At 36.1% G+C, this 15,265-nt stretch overlaps 1 pseudogene; it reads right to left on the reverse strand.

Annotated features, from left to right (window-relative positions):
• Positions 1-12,003: 12,003 nt before the first annotated feature.
• Positions 12,004-15,265, reverse strand: part of LOC140696283 (ferritin light chain pseudogene) — a 33,478-nt pseudogene continuing 30,216 nt past the window's right edge.

The raw sequence follows: 15,265 nt of genomic DNA on the forward strand, positions 1-15,265 counted from the left end.
TTGAATTCTTCTTTGAATGATATTACTACTATAATCACTACTTTCTTTTTGTTTGAATTTTCCTGATATAGTTTCACATATATATAAGACCCATCATTTGGCTGTACTATATAACTCTGGTTTTATTAAAAGTCACTTGAGATAAGTCAATATTAATAATTTTATTTTTCTTTAAAAATCATGCTTCATTATATACACAATCCATTTTATATTTTCAGAATTATTTTTATAAAATTTACATAAATTCACACATGATTTCAAAATATAGATTTGAAATAGAGAATAAGTAATAAAAAACTTATTAGTTTAAAAAATTATGTCATAAAATAAATTTTTAATAATGAAAAGTTATAAAAGCTGCCTTCAATTTATTTTTTGTGTGGATTTGAGAAAGATGTTCTATCTCAACAACTTTTGATAAACAAAATAAAAATTAAAAATGATAGATAAGAACTATGGATGATAATGTTAGGGGGGGTGTATGTCCAGAGTTAATTATTAGGTGATATAGCAAATTTTAAAGAGAGCAAGATTCTCCATTATTTTTGTGCTGATCATTCTGTTTGTCTTCTGACACTTTCTTACTCAGATCCATTTTCTTCCCTTCTCTGTCTGACTGTACCCTAGGAGGCTGACACCTCATACTGCTTTACCTAGTCTCCCTTGTTGACAGGCTTCTGGTAGAGCTCAGTCAATGGGAAGCATAGACAGGAGATTGGGGAACAAGAGGACAAAAGGTTGGAGCATTTCTTCCTACACATTGGGCAGCTCCTTCCTGCTTGGCTTCGGCTCTTGCTGGGCTCCAGTAATACTATTTCCTTTCCTTCTCCCTTCAGGCCTAGTGTGCTAGGTCTCTGGGTGCCTTAACATTTCTTTTTGGTCCCTTGAACTCTCCCTACACCTCTGTAAATTGTCTCTTCGGTAAAGTCTCTTCAGGTGAATCCTTTATGTGGAATTCTGTTTTCTTCTGGGATCCTAACTGATCCAGCACAACAAAAGCCTAGGTTCTTTTTTTATAAGCAATAGGAAACAACACAGCCTTTCTTAAAGAAGAAGAAAAGGAATGAGGAGGAGGAGGGTTGGAAGGATAGCGGAATGCAGAGAATTAATGGAAAAATTGAGAACAAGGCTTAGAGTGGGAAAGAGCAAGGCAGAGTCTGAGAGCTAAGGAACAGAAGCCATGATGAAGAACATACTGCGGGAATGGTCTGGCTCATACTCTTTGGCTCTTGAGATAATCTTCAACTCTCTCAAAATAATTTTATTCCTGACTTAGCATTCAAAGTCCAGGGAAAGGCAAGTCACGTGCCAATCTCCTGGCTGTGATGGGAAAAGCAATAGGGGATCTTGTTTATTTAGCTTCTGAAATATGAGGTGTCCATAGGAAAATTAGGACGATAGGAAGGAGAGGTGGATGCCAAACAGAGATGACCAATGTCCATTGTAGATACTGTCTTTAATAGCCTTTTAAAGTTCAACACACACTATTATATAAATTCTCGTTATAATACATTATAGACTAAATGGGTGGTGAGGTTAAGTGACTTCTCTTAATTATGCAATTATTTGCTCATTCATTTATTGATCTCTCCTGTGTGTGTCTGCAATTGAACAAGAGACATTGGTTAAGTAATCCAGGATGTGTTCCTCAGATTTCATTTTTGTCAACCCAGTATATTAATGTTCAAGTAAAGCAAGTATACATGTGGCAATAATTTCTGAATTTTATGAATCAAATTCACATCTAAATATACTATCATCAGCCTTTCCCAAGAAATAATACTGTCAGAAGTTGCTGATAACCCTCACAAATGAATTTGTTCTCGGTTATCAGATCCCTAAGCCCATATTGAAAATCAATGTTAATTCAAGAATTCTCAGCTCAGAATACAGCTTGTTCTGAGCTCTAGGAATTGTGCAGGAGAAGGAAAAAGGAGTGATTTGTGATCCGAGGAATAGGCTTTGACAGCCCAAACCTAAAACACATTCAAAAATTTCCACAGGGGTTTTAAAGGTGACCTTGCTGAGGAAGGAAAGGCAATCTTCACCTGAGGAAGACACAGTGCGACACACTGCCTAGAAAGATACACAGACTAAATTCAGGATGAAAAGAATTTTGGATTTTACCAGATGAGTGCTTTGGGCTTTGGGAAATAGTTTAAAATGCTGGCATCTCAGCAATAAATATTGGAGAATCTGGAGACTAGATATCAGATAATGGCACCTGCCAATAAACTTTCAAGAGCAATGAGAAGATTGAGCTATTGTAACAGGAAGCACTGGCTCCTGCTGCCCTGTCGTTGAAATGATGCTCCAATGGCTTCCTTGAAAGCTGGTCCTGGAGCTGGTCCACAAGGTGTAACTATGAGATTCTTAAGCTTCTGTGCTTAGGGACAAATAAAGGTCATCTAACTTATAGTTCAGCTAGAAGTCTCTGTCCTGAGTTAAGTATGAGGAAATAGGAGGACTTTTGCTTCAATTCACAAACTTTTTCCTTAAAAGGAAGGACTGGTAGAAATCATTCCACTTCTCCATTGTTTAATGGGAATAGAAATAAAATGCTGGATCTCTACATCTACTGAAAGAAAACTTAAAGTTTACATTCCAAGCAGAACACACAGGCTCTAAACTATGAAGTCATAGTAAACTGTGTTGCATACTTCTTTAATATAACTTTAACAATACTACTTTCTAGTCATTATTATCTTCATTAGCCTAGCAGGATTATGGGACAAAATGGGACACGATGCTGCTGGGATGAGTTAGATATTTTTAAAAGTCTTATTTCATTTTCAGAACGAAAATGTTTTTGAAAGAAAGAAAGAGATTGAACAGATGAAGAGAGACTGGTCATGGGGATACTTCTAACTTCAAAAAATCAAAATCCACTCTCTCTCTCTCAAAATGGATGTGAGTTTCAAGGATCATTTCTTATTCAAAGACTCAACATATTTTAGGCCTATTAGAAATTTTTTAAATGATCAAAAATGAATGTCTGTTTGGGACATTCCATGTATATCACATTGTTTTAAGCCACTAACTTACCAGATGTGACCCTTGCCCTAAAGGGACTCACAATTATAAAATAGATTACAGCTAACCCAACCTCAAAGGTGAGGACAAAGAGTTCTGAGGTTGGGGTCCTGGCCATACCAGCAATTCATCTGAACCTTGTTGAAGTTAACTGTTTTGTATCTCTTCTTCTGCATTCTTTACGTATGAGTTAATAGTATCTGTTCTCCTTATCTAAGGGGTTCCTGTATGGAGAACACTAGATAAGGCTATAAACGTTCCTAAAAATTCTAAGGCGTTATTTTTATCTATATTAGGCTCAAAAAGATGGCGAAGGGGTGTGCATTTCCTTTTAAACAGCTCTAAGAAGCATCACTAACATTTGTACAACCCTGAAAATCTCTTTTCAGCCCTAAACTGCAGAACTGTGTTTTTTTAGCTACAACTTGGGCTGCAGTTTCAGAGGAAGATGTAAGTTATATCTTCTCTAACCAGAAGCAATATGCTGATATTTTGAAGAACTTTTTTACTGACACTCACAGAAATATGGAAAAAAGTAAAGTGCAAGAGGAAGAGGAATATTATACTTTTAAAGTCCCCAAATATGAAAACTTTGGGCTTAGAGCATTTTGAGGTAATTGACAAAGTACCAGGATTAACCTACTTTATTAAAACATTGGAACATGAAGTATAGAATAAAATTTTTTAGTGATACAATGACACCTGGATAATATATTTGAAATTTATATAAGATATTGTTGACTTGTAGAAAAGGAAATGTTGACAGTTGAATAGATAAATTAAAGGCAGAAGATACTGGTTTCAATTCTAGGTTCACTCATGATAAGATGAAACCTTAACACATATAAAAAACTTGATTCTTGGTTCCCACAAGAGTTGAAGATGTTTCATACCACTGACTCTAATCTTACTGCACACCAGTGTGTCTATGAAGTTTTGCTTCTATGATCAACTCAATTTCCAAATATTTCACATTTAAACTTCTCAAATGAAGATTGTTGGGGTTCATCAGTCTGTTCAGTATTCAGTGCTTCTCTAGGTCTTAAAACAGATCACTTCAGAGGTCACAGGTTAGCCAACTGCTGATCCAATTAGCCATGGCTGTGGTGGTGAGGTCAAATGATGCAAAGCACACCCGGAGGATTCTAATGCACACAGTTGATGTGGCAAGTGCAGGAAACACTAGCTGGGGAGTGGGGAACTGGGACAGAGAGGGGAAGGCAGCCAAGAAAGAGTGCATTATCAAGCAGTGTGGGTGACTGGAGTTTAATCCCACAGGGAAATCTGGGAAAATGGCATGGAACACATGTCCCAGTGTTATCCCAATGAAGTGTTACCTCAGTTATTGGTTGAAGGCTGCTGGGAGGGAAGGAGAGGAGGGGTGTTCATTTTCCCATGCTCCAATGTTTGCGCCCTTAGGTCAGGCGATGCCGTTGAAACTGGCAGTTGAAAGTGCTGCAGCTCAGTGAAGTGGTTAGGCCCGAGGGAGCTGAGTAGGCCACCACACCATTTACTGCACCCGGTACCTAGATGTGACAAATCGCTCAGAGCCACTGTCCCCTGGAAAGACTTTTTATGTGCAGGCTTCATGGTTTGTCCAATACTATTTTCATTAGAGCAGAAATTCAATTTAAATTTTAAATTAAATTTAAATTTCAAATTAAAGTTAATACAGGTGGTACTAGACTTCTGTACTTGATTTTTTGGGAACAGTCCTTATATATACATGTTTAAATGCCTAAAACCTTTTTAAATACTGTGTTAAGATTTTTGAACATTATCTGATAAATATTAAGCTTTTCTGTGGGTGTGCGGGGCACTAATCAATAGTTTAGTTTTGGCAGCTTTGACAGTTTTGTCAATTTTGTCAGTTGAATTGGGCAATTAGTTGACTATTTTATTTTGATTTTTGCTCCAATTTTAATGAAACACAGAAGTCCTAATATTAATGATGGGGACTCTCATATGTTTAATAAAATAGAGACAGAGATGGAAACCATATAGCATGTCCCCCAAATGGAAATCTTTGATCATACTTGAACTTAAACTTTATTTAAAATTTTAGAACAACAAGAACAAAGCACAAGGTTATGATTCAAGGTGAGGTGAAATTAGGATTTTGATAGTTTTTGATTTCTGAGAATCAGCATTCTTTAAAAAAAATCTATTGTTTGATGTCCATTCTCAACTTTTGTGTGTGTTGTTTCTGGAATGCACAGAAACAGAAATTGGAGACTGCATAGTAAAACTGCTTTATGAAAAACAGAAATAATTGAAAATATTGTCTTACTGAAGGTAAGATTGAGCCCTGGTAGAGATGGAGTGTCTGACCAAGAGACCATGCACTTGGATCCGCCCCTGAAGATGTGAGTTCTGTCAATCCCACCAAATTATAAGGTCAGGCAGGCCCCGTAGCCATGCAACATGAGACGGCAGTGAACCATCTGGGGTTGAGCACAAGCAGGACCAGAGCGCACAAGCAAGCTGTGTGAGCAAAAGGCCAGACCCCATGTCTGGAGAAGTGCCTTAGCTGACATTTATGGCCATATAAGAATTTACTACAATCAACTGATGGGAGAGGAAATAACCTAAACTTAACTTATGGGTGGAAATGCCCGATTTGTGGGTACAAACCCAGAACTCAGGAGTGACCTTGAAAGACTGTTGTGCAGCTAATCCTTCCAGTAAGCCAGCTGCTTATAGGTGATGCCGGATATGATACAAACAGCAGATTCTCTAGCTTTAGAAGACTGGCAGATTCTCTGCTGTGAAGGGGACTCCTGGTCTGTGTAGAATCCTATGCTGGTGGACCAAACACTGTTAGCTCTCAGATGGTGTTTCTGGCTAGGGTCCTGCAGGCAGGAAAGGCAAACTGGTTCCTGGAATATGTGTTGCGGTAAGACAAATCTCTGGCCCTTCCAGCATGGTAGGACCATGTAGTCAATGACTGACATCAGCTGACCAAGCCATTTTGTCTACTTGGTTGGCTAGTGTCTCTTCTCTGGTGGGTGCTGACATGTGATAGATCTCCACACTTTGTGCTCATTCCCATGTCTCTCCACATGCTTCTACCTTAAACCTCATTGTACTTAACTTTCCAATTTTTTGTTTTCCAGATCTCTGACCATTTGACCATTTTATGGCCTTTGGCCAAAAAGCAAGGCTATTTGCCACTGTCTCCAATCATATATATTCTAACCTTGGGCCACTCCTTTTTCAACCCAAAGTGGATGTAACCAGGTGCTAGGAGCTTTTATATATATTTACATTCCTATGTTTTCATTTTCTTTGTGAGTAAATGTCTAGAAGTTGAATTGCTGGGTTATATGGAAAGTGTATGTTTAGCTCTATAAAAAGCTGCCAAAGTGTTTGCAAAGTGGCTGTAGCACTCTGCATTCCCATCAGCAAAGTATGGGAATTACATGTTAGCACTTAGTATTTTCAGTCTTTACTTTTAGTCATTTTAATTTGGGTATGTCATAGCATCTTACTAATTTGCCTTTCCCTTGGAACTAATGATATTGACTATTCATGTACTTGATGGTCATTCATATATTTGCTTTTGTGACACATTTATTCAAATCTTCTGCTAATTAAAAAAATGGGTTACTTTTAAAATTATTATTGAGAAATATAAGTTTTTAAAGTCTGTTATATATTTACTTAATCTCAAATCCCTACATGGTGCTCCTTCCCCCCAATTTTATAGGTAATGTTCCTGAGGTAATTTTTTTTAATTGAACTATAGTTGGTTTACAATGTTGTGTTAATTTCTGCTGTACAGCATAGTAATTCATATATATATATATTCCTTTTCATATTCTTTTTCAATATAGGCTATTACAAGATATTGAATATAGTTCCCTGTGCTATACAATAGGACCTTGTTGCTTCTCTATTTTATATATAGTAGTTAGTAGCTGCAAATCTCAAACTCCTGATTTATTCCTTCTTACTCCCTCTCCTGGCTGGTAACCATAAGTTTGTTTTCTATGTCTGTGAGTCTTTCTGATTTGTAAATAAGTTCATTTGTGTCATTTTTTAGATTCCACATATAAGTGATATCTTATGGTATTTTTTTTTCTCTTTCTGGCTTACTTAGTATGACAACTTCCGGATCCATCCATGTTGCTGCAAATGGCATTATATTTTTCTTTTTTATGGCTGAGTAGTATTCCATCACACACGCACGCGCGCGCACACGCACACACACACACACACACTTTCTCTCTCTCTCTCTCTCTCACATATACACACTATATTGTTAAAATGGCCATACTACCCAAAACAATCTACAGATTTAATGCAATCCCTATCAAATTACTCAGGATATTTTTCATGGAACTACAACAAATAATCCTAAAATTATATGGAATCTCAAAAGACCCAGAATTGCCAAAGGAATGTTTAAGGAAAAGAACAAAGCTGGAAGAATAATCGTCCCAGAGTTCAGACAACACTACAGAGGTACAGTAATCAAAACAGCAAGCTGCTGACACAAAAACAGACATATGGATCAACAGAACAGAACAGAGAGCCCAGAAATAAGCCCATACACCTATGGTCAATTAATCTAATGAGGCAAGAATAGACAATGAAAGAATGACAGCCTCTTCAGCAAATAGTGTTGGGAAAACTGGACAGCCACATGTAAACCAATGAAGTTAGAACACTCCCTCACACCACAGACAAAAATAAACCCAAAATGGCTTTAAGACTTAAACATAAGATAAGACACTATAAACCTCCTAGAATTAAACATAGGCAAAACATTCTGTGACATAAATCTTAGCAATTTCTCCTAGGACTGTCTACCAAGGCAATAGAAATAAAAGCAAAAATAAACAAATGGGACCTAATTAAACTTACAAGTTTCTGCACAGCAAAGGAAACCATAAACAAAATGAAAAGACAACCTATGGAACTGGAGAAAATATTTGCAAATGATGCCACTGACAAGGACTTAATTTCCAGAATATACAAACAGCTCATACAACTCCATAACAAAAAAATAGCTCAATCCAAAAATGATCAGAAGACCTAAACAACATTTCTCCCCTGAAGACATACACTAGTCAATAGGCACATGAAAAAATGCTCAATGTTGCTAATTATTAGAGGAATGCAAATCAAAACTACAAGGAGGTATCACCTCACACCAGTCAGAATGGCCATCATTCAAAAGTCCACAAACAATAAATGCTGGAGAGGCTGTGGAGAAAAGGGAACCCTCCTACACTGTTGGTGGGAATGTAGTTTGGTGCAGCCATTATGGAAAACAGTATGGAGATTCTCCAAAAAAATAAGAATAGACTTACCATATGATCCAGCAATCCCATTCCTGGGCATATACCCAGAAAAGATAAAAAACTTTAATTGAAAAAGATATATGCACTCCAGTGTTCTTAGCAGCACTATTTGCAATAGCCAAGACATGGAAGCAACCTAAATGTCCATTGACGGATGACCAAATAAAGGAGAATTAAGATTTCTTGATATATTTTAAATTCAAAAAATATTTTCTCCCAGTCTGTGACTTGCCTTTTTATTTCTTAATGGTATCTCTTGAAGAGCAAATGTTTTAATTTTAATGGAGTTCAGTTTATCAAGTTTTCCTTTTATGTTTTATGATTTTTGTGTCTTAGCCAAGAAATCTTTGCCTTCCACAAGATTGCAAGGATTTTCTTTTATGTTTTCATCTAAAATTTTTTATAATTTTAGCTTTTATTTTTAGGTCTATGGTCCACTTAGAGATTTTTTTTTGTGTGTATATATAGTCTGAAGGAAATATTACAACTGAATTTGTCTACATGGATATCCAGTTGTTCTAGCTCAACTTTTTAAGACTCTGCTTTTCACATTGAGTAACCTTGGCATCTTTGACAAAAATCAATTTACCATATAGGTGTGTTTCTATTTCTAGACTCTCTGTTCTGTTCTATTTATTTATAACTTTATATGCCAATATCACACTGTCTTTTGTTTTATAGTAAGTCTTAATTACTTTAGCTTTACAATAAGTCTTGAGATCAGATATACAAGCTCTTCAACTTTGTTCTACTTCAAAATTGTTCTATTCTAGATTTTGCAATTTCTACACAGAACACTTGCTGGTATTTTCATTGGCATTGCTTTGAATCTATAGATCAATATGAGTAGAAATGACATCCTAACCATATTTAGTCTTCCAATATAGAAACATAGTATAGCTCTCCATTTATTTATATATCTTTAATTTCTTTTTGCATTTTTCAGTGTACAGATCTTACACATTTTTATTATGTGTATTTCTCCATGTTTTATGTTTTCAGATGATATTATAAATGGAAGCATTCCTTTAATTTCATTTTTTAATTGCTTATTTGTTATGTATTGAAATACATTCAAATATTATATATTTGCTTTGCATTTAGCAACCTTCCTAAATTCACTTATTAGTTCTAGTAGCTCCTTTGTAGAATTTTTAGGATTATGTCATTTTATTTCTTCTCTTTCAATCTCTACCTATCGATTATCTATCTATCTATCTATCTACCTATCTATCATCTATTTATCTACTTGGGTTTTTGGGGGTTTTTTTTTGCCTTATGGCACTGGCTAGGACCTCCAGGATAATGCTGAAAAGAAGTAGTTTGAGCAAAGATCCTTTTTTGATTCCTGATCATAAAGGAAAAGCAATCAGCATTTTACTATTAAATATGTTGCTATCTGATGCTCTTATAGATATTCTTTATCAGATTAAGGAAGTCCTCTTTTATTTAAAAATTTTAAAATTGAGATAGAATTCATATACCATAGCATCCACAGGTACACCATTACCACAATCTAAGTTTAGAACATGTTCATTACCCCCAAAGAAACCCTGTACCCATTAGTAGTCCCTGCCCATTCTTCCATTTCCCCATCCCTCCCAATGGCAACCACTAATCTACTTTCTGTCTCTATAAATTTGCCTGTTCTGGACATTTCATCTAAAAGGAATCATGCAATATGTGTGGTCTTTTGTGATTGATTTCTTTCATTTAGCATAATGTTTTCAAGGTTCATCTAAGCTGTAGCATGTAATAGTACTTCACTCCTTTTTATTGCTGAATAGAATAATAATAATAATAATAATAATAATAATAATAATAATAATAATAATAATAGTAATAACAACAACAACAATATTCCCTTATGGTACATTTTATCTATTCACTCATTAGTGGGTTGTTTCCATTTTTTGGCTATCATTAACATACATGTACAAGTTTTTATGTGGACATGTTTTCATATGTTCTCTTGGGTATATACCTAGGAGTAGAATCGTTAGTCATATGGTAAACCTACTTTAAACATTTCAAAAACTGTGAGACTGTTTTCCAAAGAGGCTGAAACATTTTAAATTTCTATTAGCAATGTGTGAGGGTTAAAATTTCTCCATATTCTGGCCAACTCTTGTTATTATCTGTTTTTTTTATTATAGCCATTCTAGTGGGTACGAAATGTTATTTCATTGTAGTTTTGATTTGCATTTCCCTGATGACATTTGTAGTGTGATATTCTAAAGACAAATAGAACTGCAAAGAAAATTTAAATTTAACTCAGTAGTTTTACTGTTAATAGTAATATTATTATTATAATTTTGAAACTATTTTATATATAATAGGGTAAAGCAAATAAGACAATTTGTTAACATTTTGAGGAAGCAAGATTTTTACTGTAAACAATAGGAGGTAGAAATAGAAAATTAAAGCAGTTAAAGGGAAAAAAAGCTCTGATATTTAAATCTGAATTGAACATATCAATATAAATTTTATATTAAATTTTATCCACTGAAAGCTTCTAGAATCAATGACATTCCAGGAGTAACAGTTATACTTAACATTTTCATCTTGGTTTCTAAATACTTTGGAAATAAAAAAATTATTTCCTTGGAGAAAAAACTGATTAAAAGAATGGAATAAGCATGGGATGTCTTGTAGTCATAGAAGACGAGAAGAAACACTCAGTAACAAATGGGATTGTGACAAAAGTATATGAGTCAGATTGAAGAGGCTCCCATTGGCCAAATTTGGGACAATTTTAGCATTAAAAAGAGTATTTACTGTAACTGATTATAAATCCATAGTGAGAAAGAGCACGTGTCTCATTTGTCACATTGAAGGTGACTATTACATCACATTCTCACTCTGAAAACTCTGTAATTAAAGCAAAAGAATTATATTTATCACTTTTTTAGAAGACGATAAGCTAAGCTCTTCTTTACAGAGGAGTGTCAGCTAATAAACACATAAGGAATGAGAGAATTAGGATTATTGCTAATTGCTAAGGGAAAAGAAAACTGCTTTTACAATAAAGGAATCTGGTTGTCAACTAAATCAACTTACCATAATTGCTGTCATTTCCAGCAGGAGGATCCATTCCAGGATAATGTGTTGCCCAGCGGTCATGTCTTTCTAGTCTGGCTCAACCTGGAACACTTCCTCTGTCTATCCTTGAGTTCCATGCCTTTGACATTTTTGGAGATTACAGGGCATTTATTTTTTAGAACGTGCCTCAATTTGAGTTTATCCGTTTTTTTTTTTAAATAGGACCAGATTATGCATCTTTGTGGGAACATCACAGAAGAGACACAGTGCTCTCTTGGCGTGCTCTCAGGTGTTACACAAAGTCCGTTTGTACCATTACTCATGATCTTAACTTTGAGTAGTTAATTAAGAGGTGTCTGCTAGATATCCCTATTATTAAGTTACTTTTCTTTCCTTTGTAATTAGTAAATATTTTGTGAGGAGACACTTTGAGAGCATGTAAATATTCCATTCCTTCTTCTTTTTTCTGCAGAAGTCTTTACTGTTTCCATTTGGTACAAGGCTTGGGAGAGGGCTCCAGGGTAGTCAAAAAGCTGTCTAGCGGCTGCAGAGAGAGGCTTCCGGCAGAAACCCTGACACCAGAAGGGGCTCCTCAAAGGCCGCTGCGTTCCAGAGGCTCCTAGTTGTGCCTGACGGTGAGCGTGGGGAAGAGAGCCTTCCGCCGCCCAGCCTGGGCGCCCGCCGGCCTGCGGAGTTTGGTCAGGTGGTCGCCGTCTTCTCGCGGAGTTTCACCTGCTCATCCGGGGAAGCGGCTATCCGGGGAGTCACAGAGCTCGGGGTCCGAGGGCACGCAACCCAGGGCATGCAGTTCCAGAAGGCCTGGTTCAGGTGCTTTTCCAGGAGCCCGGCGGCTTCCCTAGCGTCCTGGGTTTTACCCGACACACCTTGGGGCGGCTTCTGCACTTTCTGGAAAGTGGCGCGGCTGCATCGCTGGTTTTCCATTTTCGAGAGACGCTTGGCGCCCTCGTGCTTTTCCTCAGCCAATTTGTGGGAAAAGTGGCCCCTGCCCTCCAGAGCCACGTCGTCACCGTCGCTGTGGAAATAGAAGCCCAGAGCAAGGTAGGTGTCCGAGGCCCACAGAGGCGCGGTGACGAGGCGGTTGACGGCGGCCTCCACCTCAGTGGAATAATTCTGAGGAAACTGGGAGCGGGTTGCTTGGGTAATAAGGAGCTAAGCTCAGAAAATGGTGTTGGCCAGTTGGGCTGCCAAGGGTAGAGTGACAGGTTCCGAGGGTTGTGACTGGAAAAAAGCCTGAAGTGTGGTCAGAAGCTTGAGGAAGGGCTGTCCCTGGGTCCGTTCTGTCCAAACACTGCTGAAGCAAGAGACAAAACCCCGCGACCACCGAGCGCACCGCCCCAAATTCCATTTTTCTTTCTACTTTGACCTACTAGTTTTAGCACCCATTGATATTTCTTACCTGAATTATTGCTCTGAGGACTACCAAATGATTTTCTGATTTCATCATTTCTTCTACATTTATTATTATTATTATTATTATTTTACTTTCTAAGGTAAGAAAGCTCTTTCTCTTCTCCCTATTTATTAACTTATGTCAGTATGGATTCAAGGAGTCTTATTTTACTCAGCAGCTTGTAATCCATTACTATCTATTAATTTTGATGCTCAAATTGTCCCACATTTGCATGTAGAAAGCTCCTTCAAGCTGCCTTCTGTGTCTTTTTAACATGTCCCATTACTCTTGAACATTTTCTAACTTCCTGGCATAGGAGCGTGGTCTAGCCTTCCCTTGTACCTTTCCTTCCCTACCCTGAAGTTAGCCGTTCTCCAAATCCTGGTTCCAGTTAGTGAAAACTGTGATTTGGAAACCAGGATTTGGGTACAAAATGTGCCCAGACCTTCTCAGTGGTAGCAGCAGGAGGTATAGAGGTAAATCCTTATGCATATACACATCCTTGAGTTCACATAGCTCTGGTTTCGATTCACTAACAAAGGATTCAGTCTATTTTCATGTTTTCCATATTTGTATTCCCTCTGCCCATCTGGTGAGAGCCCTGTCTCTCATTATCCTAAGAATACTTATTTGTCCAGTCACCTGTATGTAACAGATTTCTTGATCCTGCCAGGCTGTCCAGGCTGCCTGATTAAACATTGCCCTTGAGTGGAACACAGGTACTGGCCGGCACTGAAATGTCCTTCTTCATATTCTGATACTGTTCTCATTATTACCAGCTGCCACTGGGCATCACCTGATGTCTCACACCAAACCTGTTCTTGTATAGACTGTCATTATCCCTCTTGTTTCTTATGGTAATGGAAAGAATTATAAAGATTCTTCATTATATATGATGCTAGATTTTAGTTATGTGTGTATATATATGTATATATGCAATACTTGTTTATATACACATACGTGAACACATACATAAATGTATGTGAATACATATGAGTTTTAAAATATACATGTGTGGAAGGATATATATGAAGAAAATCAAAGATATATATACATACACACATTTTTAACCAGGGAAGGATGTTCAGCTTTGCAAAATACCTTATCATTTACTGAGATGATTAAATAGGATTTCTCCTTTAACCGATTGACATATTAATGTGATAATAATAGCTTAACACATTTTCTAATTTTGTACTATCCCTTCACCCAAAGAATGAACTTATTTGATAATTGTGTATTAATCTATTAATTTGCTTATATTTTATAGAATTAGTGCACTGTTTATAAATTATATATTGGTCTGTAGTTTCCTTTCTTGTACTTTATTTGTCAAATTCAATGTCAATGTCATTCGTTCCCTCTCTTCCCATGCTCAGGGGCCACTTAGGATGAAATAATCTGTTCCTAGATGTTTTCAGTGAAGTCATTAGTGAGATTGATGGAGCCTGGTGCGTTTGTGAGGGGTTAATCCTTGATAAGCTTCTCAATTTCGTTGCTAGTATTTGGCCTGTTTGTTTTAAAAAATCTTTTCTTGGGTCAGTTTCAGTAGTTTCTGTATCTTAGAGACTGATTTATCTTATCTAGATTTTCAAGCATATTTGCATACTTTTGTGCAAAGTATTTTCTTATAATTATTTTAGTTTCCTTTTAACTCATTCTAACTACCAATTTTGTGTTTATGCTTTCCTTACCCATCCTTTAAAAAATAAGACAAGCTATCATTTTATCCATTTTGTTATTTTTCAAGTGACAAGTTCTTTTATCTGTTATTTCAATATTTTTGTTTCAAAATCATTAATATATGATTTTGTCTTTAATTTCTTCTTTCTGCTTTTCTCACATTTATTTTCTTATTCTTTTATCTTACCTCTTGCTTTAAAAATGAACTCATTTATTTTCTTTTTCCTTATTTGATAATTTGGTTAAGGCTCTGAATTGTTCCTCAAGGCATTGCTTTTAGTTGTAACACATGGATTCCAATGCATATTTTAATTAATATTGTTTTCTAAACACCCTTCAATTCAATTTGATTTTTTATTGCCTTTAAGTCAACTTTTAAAATAGTCTTAATTTTTAGACATTTGGGGATTTTATTTTCTATTAAAATTCAATTCTATAGTCTTTGCATTATAATTTGAGAATATGATCTGTACTATTTTTATTTGTTGTAATATATTGAGAGTATTTTGTGGTCCAACATAAACTGAGTTTTTGTGAATGTTCTTTGGGTATTTAAAGATGGAATATTTGTTTTCAAGGTGAAGAGTGATACAAATTACAGAGATTAAAATTTTAGGGAGACTTTATGAATTATAGAATTTGATCTTATATCTTTGCATTTTACTGTTTACTTGATCTGTCATGGATCAAGAGAATGAGGGAACTTTTCTTGTTACTTCGGTATTTCTATTTCTCCCTGTATCTTATGCGGTTTTTGCTTTAAAATTTTTAAAAATTTTGCTAGGAT

Source organism: Vicugna pacos, chromosome 5 (assembly GCF_048564905.1).
Source record: "Vicugna pacos chromosome 5, VicPac4, whole genome shotgun sequence".
Lineage (NCBI taxonomy): Eukaryota > Metazoa > Chordata > Mammalia > Artiodactyla > Camelidae > Vicugna > Vicugna pacos.